The sequence below is a fragment of the Schistocerca americana genome, chromosome 1 (assembly GCF_021461395.2).
Source record: "Schistocerca americana isolate TAMUIC-IGC-003095 chromosome 1, iqSchAmer2.1, whole genome shotgun sequence".
Classification (NCBI taxonomy): Eukaryota; Metazoa; Arthropoda; class Insecta; order Orthoptera; family Acrididae; genus Schistocerca; species Schistocerca americana.
In genome coordinates, this window is record NC_060119.1 from 760,982,922 (window position 1) to 760,993,951 (window position 11,030).

At 40.9% G+C, this 11,030-nt stretch overlaps 1 long non-coding RNA gene across 1 annotated transcript; it reads right to left on the minus strand.

Moving 5' to 3' along the window:
- Window positions 1-4,380: 4,380 nt before the first annotated feature.
- Window positions 4,381-4,866, minus strand: LOC124619914. The gene is made up of 2 exons (XR_006980164.1): window positions 4,808-4,866; window positions 4,381-4,696 (listed from the first exon to the last, which is right to left on the minus strand). It is a non-coding gene; the product is annotated as an uncharacterized LOC124619914 (long non-coding RNA).
- Window positions 4,867-11,030: the final 6,164 nt, after the last annotated feature.

The window sequence follows — 11,030 nt, forward strand, 5'->3', positions numbered from 1 at the left end:
GGAAAAGTCTGTCTGCTTCGTGCAGAAGCAGGAGATTTTCGGTTCATCAATAAGAAAAATTAATAAAAATGTTTATATAAACTGGAAGTGAAGCAATTATATTCCCATAATTAATCAGTAACGTTTCAGGTGGTGGCACCCGTTTAACTCTGGAACGCTGACACAGTGAGCACATTGTTCAGAGAGATCAGACAACTTGATGATACTTGTTGTAAATGAAGGACTGGAAACCTCATCGAAGCAGTTGTAGGACAGCTCAGATGAAAATAATCATTAAAATGAACGTAAATTTATTGACTTAAGTTAATTTAATTCTCAAATGAAGTGTTGGCAAGTACCAGACTTTCCTCAACCAATTAAAATCATGGAGCTGTGATGAATACTAATTCTTCAGGAAAATTAATTAAAAGCTGGCTTAAGAATTAGTAGTTGAAAGCAGAGGGCACCTGAGTGCTGTTTGGAAGGCTGTTAGCTTCTTGACTAAACTACTTATGAAAACCTGGGCAGCTCACACATGCAGCAATGGTGACGAATCTGGGAACACGATGGCAAAATCACCTGCTGCAGAAATCACTCACAAGTTGAGAGCTCCGCAGACTTCAAGGAGTGCAAATGCTATCCACGACACTTACTCATAACAGCAACAAGAAGCGCCAAGCTAGACTGGACACCATTTGTAACCTCTGCAGAAAACACACCGCTCTGCGGTGCCGGACAGGACCGCCCAGCAACCTCCCTACTCCTTGCCTCCTCTCCCACTCACTTTTCTCTGCTCACACAGAAAGAGACACAATTCCTGGAATTTGCACCATGACAAGCATGAATTTCTCTTTCGACACCACTTCACAGGGAAGGCCTGCCTAAATTTGTCAGTTCGCACCTGTTGTATTTCTGTAGACGAACCAGAAGTTTGCAACAGGCGATGCTCTCTTTCCTTATTTTCTGCACATTTACCATCCGAAAAGTAGCTCGTTTTCCATACTGTATGCAAAATAGGGCCGGAGCTTCCCCTCTGCTACGCTTCCAGAAAATGCCTAAATGTATTACGCAAGGTCTTCAGCAGACACTCAAAGAACAACCCAGCACGCAGCAGACAGTTGGCTAGGGATACCTTCGGCCACAGAATAGCTCTCTCGGCGGGCTGTCTCAAGCGGCTTAGTCCGCAGATGCGAAAAATTCTGGGAACATCTGAGACACCGCTATTCGATCACAGGAAGCCTCAAGCGTGCCGGTGGGCACGCGCCTCTCATCCCTCTAGCAGGAAATTTTAGCGAATACCGAGTTTCGGCCGCATCTGTCCTATCCTTATCCCAGAAAGGGGATAAGAAAATAATGCAATTATTAAACGTCGCATACCGACATGTGACAGATCAATATCTTCATAAAGTGTTAAAAAGGAAAAACAAGGCGTGTGAAGAAAGATTTGTATATGTAGAGTGAATGATTGGTGGGGCTCGTAGTGCTGAGGCATGCAGAAGAAGCAAATCAATGTGAGTGTTAACTAGTGACAAGTTACATCTTAACAGTATTTGTAATGGTCAATGAACAACGTACTTGAAGGATTTATTCCAGGAAGATCGGCCTGAATTTTCACGTTGATGTGAGGTGAGGATACAACATGATGAGTAGTGGCGTTTAGATATAAAAGTTCTTCAGCATTCTGTGACGAGCTGTAAGATGAAGAGAAGGCACCAGGATATGGATCAATATCTCAAGAGCTGGTGAAGTTCGTTCCATCGAAAGAGTTGGATATACTATGCGGGTGGTCTGGTAGAGGATTAAATGGAGAAGATGTTCCACCAGAATTGAAAATTTCCTACATAAGACTGGTACATAAAAAGGACCACATAATGACCCATATAATTACAGGGTATTGGCAGTAATCCCTTCCCTTAAAAGATTGTATTCGATGGTATTGAAACAGCTGGTGGAGGAAGAAACATGTCTCAAGCAGCTAGAAGACCCTGCAGGATTCCGATCAGGAACGGCGGTAATGGTCAACATCTTCACATGAAAGTAATATGTGAGAAACGCGCGAAGACTGGATTGGAGACACATATTGCAATAATGTACCGATTAACAAAGTCTGGGAAAAGTTGTAAGAGACAGAGGTAGATCAAAGATTGTTAAAGGCTGTTACGATGTAGTATGAAAATAACACAGCGAGAGTAAGGACTGGAAATAGTTGGACAGAAGACTTCGAGGTGAATGAGGCTCTGTGGCAGCGATGTGAGCTGCCACCGACCTTCTTTAAGCTGTATCTAGAAGCAATCCTGCAGTGGAAAATGTCATGTTATGGAAGTGACAACAGAGGACAGCAAAATATACGGCCTATAATTGCCGATGATCAGATTTTATTAGCAGAAGATGAAGATGATCTGAACTATATGATAAGAAAGCTTAAAGAGGAACACAATAAGGCTAGCCTGACGATAAACAATAAGATAGGTGAATACTTGGCCTTTGTAACAGGTAAAGTAAGTAATTTGGTAGTAGATGGAGAAGTAATTTTAGATGTGGAAAAGGCAAAATATCTTGGAGTATTATTTAGTAAAAAAGTCACAAGAAACTGGGCCCAGTTATGCAATATGGAACCAACTCCATAGTTTTGAGCTACATCATGTTTTGCAAAACATTAAAAATAAAATTATATAAGTACAATATCGACAAAGTGAGAATGTTATTACAGTGTACATTTTACATATCAACGTTTAAGATCAAAAAAGATGTAAAATATGTATTTCCCTAGGTGGAAAGGGCCTAAATGGGAGTTGATTTCTTATTGCTCAACTCAATAAGTTAAAATGGGACTTGGATCTTTTGTGATGTATTTTAAGGAACTGGGTAGTGTGCATCAGGACCGTCGAAAATCTGGCAATAGTGATGTTTGCATATATAATATATTTAACTTCAATTATTTGCCAAACAATATGAAAGTAATACAACGCAATGGCAAGAGAAATAATACATCTTGCACAATGAATCCGATGTTATTCCAAGGTGAAGTCCAGCTTCCCATCAACCCCTTCATTATCATCCACAATACCACAATCTACCGAAAGATTACTGTAAAACGTGATAGCATCACTGGAATGAGATGCATGAAGGATGTGATGTCATCCAACTTTGGCTGTGATATAGGCTTTCCATTAGTCTACAAAGGTAACAGGAGCGATGAGAAGTTTACTGCAGACGTTGGGCAACCAGGTCTTCTTTTCTTGACATCACCTTCAACAAAATTCATAAATACAGGAAAGGGTTTGCTCTTTAAGATCTAATCTGACGGAGTTGTAGCCAGCTTACTTTGTTCTGATGTATGTCTTGTTTCCTTAATAAGTTGTGCGGTTCCTTTAAAATCATATTACTGCAGCCTATGGATCTGCAGGAGATTCTTTTTCCTCGCCCTCTGCATTAGGCGGATATAGTGTTCTGGCGTATAGAATCTATCCTGCATCGTCAGAGCGCGCTCTATATTGCCAAAGTCATTATCGATAGGCGGTGAAAGAATGGCCTGAGATAAAATATTTCAATGTAATTGTCTCCAAAGAACTATACTTTTCTAGAGATGCTTTTAACGTTAAAACTATTTTTGTATTACGGTTTGTCCCCCACGTGAATCCGACTACAAAACCAATTCCTTCACTCCATTACTTACATTGTTCAATATGTGGCGTCGAAGACATGAGCCAACTTCTTGAGCCCCAAGGCCAGCAGTGCCTTCAACCCAGATATAGCAGTCCGCTTTATTATTTTACCAGTATGTGTTCCACAGTGGTACATCTACAATTGTCTTTTGTAAAAGATGATATTTGTCGGTATCGGTGGTAATAGCAATCTTTTTTTTCTAGATCATGAGTGATTTCAATACGATTTTCCTCCTGTGCTATAATCATATCTACTTTCAGCATTTCCTGAGCTTGTTCGGCTCTATATATGTGTTTGGCATGTTGGTCTTGGAGCGTTGCCTTTGCTTATCGTTAAATCAAGTGTAATGTGTTTTGCATCTGACTTGTTTCTACTATAGTGACACACATTTTGGGAATTTACTAATATGGTGCACAATTTCCCGTTTTTGCTGATCTGTAATCTTATTATGACCTCGTCTATATCCCCTTTTATCTAATAATGCATTGTTATCTTTGGATCTGCTCTTCTCCATTGCTGTATTCACCCTCTTAACTGAAAAACATAATGTCTAACTGAAGAAATCCCTGCAAACTGTAATATCATTAATTGTGTAAATCCTACTGTAAGTACGTTTATTATTGGCTCTATTTCCTCTGTGATGGCAGACTTCATTTTGCCTAACCATTCTACCGGACACTGCGGTTTGTATATTATAATCTCCACTTTTCGAAAAATTATTAAAGCACAGTTTCCTCTCCTGTATGCTTATTTTGTCACTACATGTTCTTGAACAGTTACAGATGTAATCTCTAGACATTTTTGGCTCCTCTGATTTCTTTGCAGCGTTAACATATTTTTTGTTACTATTTATTAGGGTCATCCGCTGCTCTGTTGACAAACCTCCAAATTTTCTCTTCCTCCCCTTCTGTTTACTTGCAGCACTGCTTCTGTTGTCACCACTGTAGCTGTCTCCTGCGTCATGTTCTGTAACTGAATTTTCTATGTAAATAGATCCATTAATATCCATGACAGCTTGTCTTAACCAATATATGATATTTCTATCTCCTTCCTGTAATACACAAAAAATAGGCCCTTGTTAGTATGCAGTACCATAAATATATCATCCAGTTCAATATCAATGACAGTCATAAAAATAAGTGAGTTAAAAATTTATACTAACTTCATTTTCTCTTCATTCATTTTGGGTCTGTGAAAATTGTTCTGTAACATTCTCTTCCTGCAACAATAATAGGGAAGGCCTTGTAAGTAATATCATCTACAAAATACTATGTTTCAGATGTGCACAAAGTATGAAAAATATTATTTATTCCACTAACCTGCAAACTCACATCGTCATGTAAACAAAAAGAGACCGGGTATTTTCCTCTATATGACTTGTTCACTGTCATTGGTTTCTTCTAAGAGAGTGTTTTACTATTATATATGTGAATAACATAAACCAAAAACACAGTAGTTTGTTCAGTTTAGTCGCAACGAAAACACTTGCACATAGACGGCTCATGAAGACATGACGTGATTCCGTATTGCAAATCGCTGCACCTTTGATTCTAGTGCTGGCAATTGGTTCTGAGCTATTTATATGGCAGCAAATTACAGAAAGGAGTTCGTTCTATTTGGCATCACATGGTACACACCTTCAAGCATATTTTGCAATATAAATCCAAAAATTCAGAAAATGATGGTTGGACCCTTACTGCATTTCTAGGTCCAATTATGAAATCATTAGTAGAATTAATTGAAGGTGATCTGTAACAAGGGCAATGAACTCTACTCTGTGGAACAAAACGGTACGAGGCACAATGCTGGAGAGAACGTATAAGACTGTGGTTTTGTACGTGGCAGTAGCCTGAGATATTAGCATAAAAAAAGATTTCTTGCTAGTGTAATAGATGACTTAAGGAGAAGCCCAAGTTGCTCTAGACGTAATCCAGCAAAGGATAAAAAGGGATACTGATATTTGTGAGGATATCCAATAAAAACAGCTGATGTAGTAAATGGGTGTCAGAGTGTGTCTGAGTCGATTCCACAATATATGTGTGTGCTGTACGTGTGCCTGAGTAGATTGGACTCCAAGTGTGCGTATTATAATGTATCTACATCTGAATTGGTTGCATGTTGTGTGTGTGCGTGTGTGTGTGTGTGTGTGTGTGTGTGTGCGTGTGTGTGTGTGTGTGTGTGTGTGTGTGTTTTACATGATATTTCCACCTGCTGCTAGCTATCCCAGCCATTGTTAGTGATGTCAAGTGTTTATCAGGGATGTAAAACAAGAGAGTCTCACCAATATTGAAACAGTGGTGTCATAGGAAATGCAAGATTGTAACTGCTGTTATATAAGGAATGAAATGTGTCTGTACAACTCTATACAAAAATGAATGAAAGCGTTAAAGTTTGATAGCGCCACTGTAAATCTGCTGTAGCATTCCAAGAAATAAACTTTTCGAAAAATAATGTTAGATTGTTGTTTCGTGTACATACACACAACAAAACAAGTTTTGCATCACCCCAGTTCCCAGAACTGCTGAAGACAGACGTTGACTGTAGACACTGTATTACAGGCACAGCCCCTTGACTGTTCAGAAATGTTACTAAAGCCGCCCAAAGATGTAAACAACCGCGCATGAGGAGCGCCTATTACAAGGAGAGCGTACAACAGCCGATCGGTTTCAGTCATTCCACCAGGAAGGAGGTAAGCGGCTCGTGTTGTCTGTAGTTCAACCATGCCTAGCCGGTCAATACCGCGGTTCGATCGCGTCCGTATTGTTACTTCGTGCCAGGAAGGGCTCTCAACAAGGGAAGTGTCCAGACATCTCGGAGTGAACCAAAGCGATGCTGTTCGGACATGGAGGAGATACAGAGAGAGAGAAACTGTCAATGACATGCATCGCTCAGGCCGCCCACGGGCCACTACTGCAGTGGATGAATAATGGTTTTCGTGCAGCCACAGGAATTCGTGTTACAACTCAAACTGTGCGCAATAGGCTGCATGATGCGCAACTTAACTCCCGACGTCCATCGCGAGGTCAATCTTAGCAACTATGACACAATGCAGCGCGGTACAGATGGGCCCAACAACATACCGAAGGGACGGCTCAGGATTGGCATCACGCTCTCTTCACCAATGAGTGTCGCACATGCCTAAACCAGACAATGGTTGGAGACGTGTTTGGAGGCAACCCGGTCAGGCTGAATGCCTTAGACACGCTGTCCAGCAAGTGTAGCAAGGTTCCCTGCTGCTTTGGCGTGCAATTATGTGTTGCCGATGTACGCCGCTGGTGGTCATGGAAGGCGCCGAACCGGCTATACGACACGTCAGTGCCATCCTCCGACCGATAGTGCAACCACATCGGCAGCATATTGGTGAAGCATTCGTCTCCATGGACGACATTTCACGCCCCATCGAGCACATCTTGATGACTTTCTTCAGGATAATGACGTCGCTCGACTAGAGTGGCCAGCATGTTCTCCAGACATGAGCCCTATCGAACATGCCTGGCATAGATTCTAAAGGGCTGTTATGGACGACGTGACCCACCAACCACTCTGAGGGATCTACGCCGAATCTCAGTTGAGGAGTGGGACAATCTCGACCAACAGTGCCTTGATTAAATTATGGATAGTATGCCACGACGAATACAGGCATGCATCAATGGAAGAGGATGTGCTAATGGGTATCAGAGGTACTGCTGCGTACAGCAATGTGGACCCTCCATGTCACAAGGGCTCACAGTATAGTGGTACAAAATGCAATGTGTTGTTTTCATGAACAATAAAAGGACGGAAATGATGTTTATATTGGTCTCTATTCCAATTTTCTGTACAGGTTCCGGAAGTCTCGGAGCCGAGGTGGTGCAAAACTTTTTTTGATGTGTGTTTGGTATCTAGTCATTATTGTGGCTCTCAGCACTATGGGACTTAACTTCTGAGGTCATTAGTACCCTATGACTTAGAACTACTTAAACCTAACTAACCTAAGGACACCAGATACATCCATGCCCGAGACAGGATTTGAACCTGCGACCGTAGCGGTCGCGTGGTTCCAGACTGTAGCGCCAAGAATCGCTCGGCCACTCCGGCCGGCAGTCATTATTGACATTAATGTAAAAAATAATCTGTCATTATTACTGTAGCATCTCTGAAAATACTGCATGAAATTTGTTACCAAGGAAAAAATGTTAATAATAAACAAAAACATTTTGTTACCATATTGCATATATCAGTGACAGTCAAATGAACAAACACAATGGGACAAGGAACAGATCCATTGAAAAGTAATTACCACATAAATTACGACATTTATCCCACTGGGAGGTGGGATGATCAATCCCTGTTTCACAGAACTCACTCGGGTGCTGAGGGATCCACAATAGCACCACTCTGGCACTTCCTCATCTGAATGAAACCAACGACCATGGATGTCTTTCTCCAGGCCACAAAAGATGTGAAAATCATACAGTGAAAGATCTTGGCTGTACGGAGGATATTACAATGTTTCTCAACCAAATCACCGAAGTGTAGCATTCATCGCATTAGCAGTATGGGGCAGACATTATCGTCTAACATGATGATTCTGTCCAGAAGTATTCCTCGATGTTGTGACTTTACGTCACATCGCAGTTTCTGAAAAGTGTCTTCACAGTGCTGCTCATTTATTGTGGTTCCACGGTTGAAGAACTCTATGAGCAGAGCATCCTTGCAGTCGAAGAAGAAGGTCATCTTGACCTTACTGGCACTCGTGTGAACAGGCCTGGATTTCTTTGGCAGGGATTATGTGGGATGTTTCCACTGTTGGCTTTGCGATTTGCCCTAGGGCTCCAAATGGTGGAATCACGCTTTGACCTCTGTGAAAAAAAGGGGCAGAGTCGAATGCCCTTCCTCGTGATTCTACAGTAGATGACTCAAGTTTGGCGATATTCTGTCCCTCTTTTGTCGCTCTATCAGGTGCACGCAAGTTTTGTGGTAATGCAAGTGGTCTTCACTGATGGCATGCAAAGAGCTATTGCTAATGCCGATCTAAACACAAATTTCATCCTCTGTGGCTAAGCATTCTCCCCGTATAAGTCCATCAGCCCATCCCATCACGTGAGGTGTAATGGCTCATTGTGCCTGTACTGAGTGGGTATCATCTTGCAGTAATGTTTAGCCTTCCCAGAATCTCCTCTGTCGCCTGTGAATGCACATGAGGGACATGCAGTGTTCACTGTACACAGGTGACAACGAATTTCGCATACACCGGCATCGTCAGCCGCCAGAAAATAAATCACACCTCTCTGCCCTTCTTTGCTCGACCTCATGTCAGTAGTTGGGACAAACACGCCATTCAAGTCTACCAACAACCATAGAAATAACCCAACTGCATGCATCTTTGATGTCACTCTATGCTGTTCTTCTAACACAGTGGTGACAGTATTGAAATACAACAACAGGCAAACTTATCATGGTGACTGTGTTTTATGGTAGGTGTTTGGGTTCCATATGACTGCCCCTTATAACATGAGTAATGAAGAAAATTTGTTATTACCCTACATCCCCCGATTTTTTGCTAAAGAAATTTAATTCTCAAGTTTAATCATATATTCCGAGCTGATACCAGCCCATATGAAAGGAGCAACAGACATGAGTACAGAGAAGAAAAAGAGCAATTTGTAGTTGAGAAGCGTGACTCAGTTCATGAAATAATTACACGAGAGCTTGCTTACAGTGCCACATGTATTCTTGCATTGTTCTACAGTAGCAGGTGACACATGATCGGTGCAAGTTCCATACAGATATAGAACACATGGGTTCAATTACATCCTCAGTAATGGATGAGCACTACAGACAGTGTACTTGAGAAAAAATGCATACTTACTATTCATAAATTTCTTCTTACTGTATATAAATCCTTACCTATGCGTGGAGAAGTTGTAGTAGAGTAGCTTGTTGGTGGACAAACTGGATCTTGCTTACTCAGTACACGAGGGGAAGCAAGAGGAGGATTGGTGATAAAATTGAGACCAGCCAGTCGAGATAACCTCGTAACCCGAAAACTGGTAAACTAAATGAACTTATTCTGTAATTATAAACTATATTGTGCTTTTCATTAGTTATTATGTTGTTCTACCAAGAAGTGATCAAAGAATCAGTGGACTCTGTTCACTGATTTTTCCATTACTCATGGACTATGTTCATGAGGAGCTTGCTCAAACTTGTCAGTAGACGAGTGTGAGAAAGTTTCACGTTGAAACCGACCAGTCCTGAAGGATGTGGTTGTTTAGACCTTGTTTTTTTAATATCATGTACTTGTCACCACAATTAAAGATAATTTTACGTTACTTGCAGCGAACATAACACTATGTTCTTCTTATTCACCATACGTCTACTTGAGCCGCCAGAGAGATGGACAACTGTATGATTCCTGGATCTGAATTGCAGAATGTTTGTGAATATTGTGCATCCACAAAGCCTTCTCACAGTCTTTGACATAACGACAGTATATGTGTGGTCAAAAATTTTAACCAGTGTCAGCATGTCATCATAAGCCATCACAGGCTCGTCCTAGCGTATTCCATTGGAAATTACACATTAACTACAATGCAGTTGTTTGAGCCATGGCACACACCACATTTCTGAACGGTGGAGAATGATGTGATAACGCATATGGCATTTGTGGAAGTAAGGAACGCAATATCATTAAATACTAACTGTTGACATTCATTGTAGAAGCCTAGAATGTCTATAATGGTCTTCACACTTGGATGTGTTGTTCTGAAATGTTTTATATGTTATGAGGCACCTGTTAATTTAACAACTTGCTGCATTTATTCGAGTGAGAGGTGAATACTTAATGACAAGGTCATGTAGTACTGATGTGTACACAGCAGATTCTTTGGGTAAATCTTCTGACTAAAATTCGATACACACATCGCTCTGCTTTAAGAAATCTGTCATGATAATGGGTGATAATTGCTTAAATTTCGTGGGCTGAGTATTCATCACTCTCACAGAGAAATTTTGTATACATGTAAAACAATGGACCATAGACATTACTAGCCTACTGCAGTCCAGCTGTAAATTATCATGCAGGTGAAACTCTTAGTTAAGGTAAACTTTAGAATTGGTTGGTTTACAATTGTCGAATATATTCATATTCTTTTTCAGACTCCCCTTCATGTTGGTTTGTAGTGTCAGTATGATGAATCGAGGCATCTCTAACTGAATAACTGTTGTGATGGCCTACGTGTGCCTGGATGTAGTCGGTAGAAATGGATATTCAGCAGTTCCCTTATATGGAAAGTTTAAGGAAGCTGAAAGTAACTTTACAAATTTCAAATGCTCGTTATCTGTCACATAAATATGAGGCATATTCCATACTAATTTCTCCAGCCTAATTTTATTCTCTTCAG